Raw genomic sequence first — 210 nt, 5'->3', positions numbered from 1 at the left:
TTCAGACACTCCAGAAGAGGGCACCAGATCTCGTTAAGGATGGTTGTGAGCCACCATGTGGTTGCTGGGATTTGAACTCCGGACCTTTGGAAGAGCAGTTGGGTGCTCTTACCTGCTGAGCCATCTCACCAGCCCCCGTACTTTGGTCTTCTTACTATGTCCCACTCTTTTCTTTTGGAATGGAAATGTTTATTCTGTGTGATTGTATGT

The sequence above is a fragment of the Mus pahari genome, chromosome 13, assembly GCF_900095145.1.
Source record: "Mus pahari chromosome 13, PAHARI_EIJ_v1.1, whole genome shotgun sequence".
NCBI lineage: Eukaryota > Metazoa > Chordata > Mammalia > Rodentia > Muridae > Mus > Mus pahari.
This window is presented reverse-complemented; position numbering follows the sequence as displayed.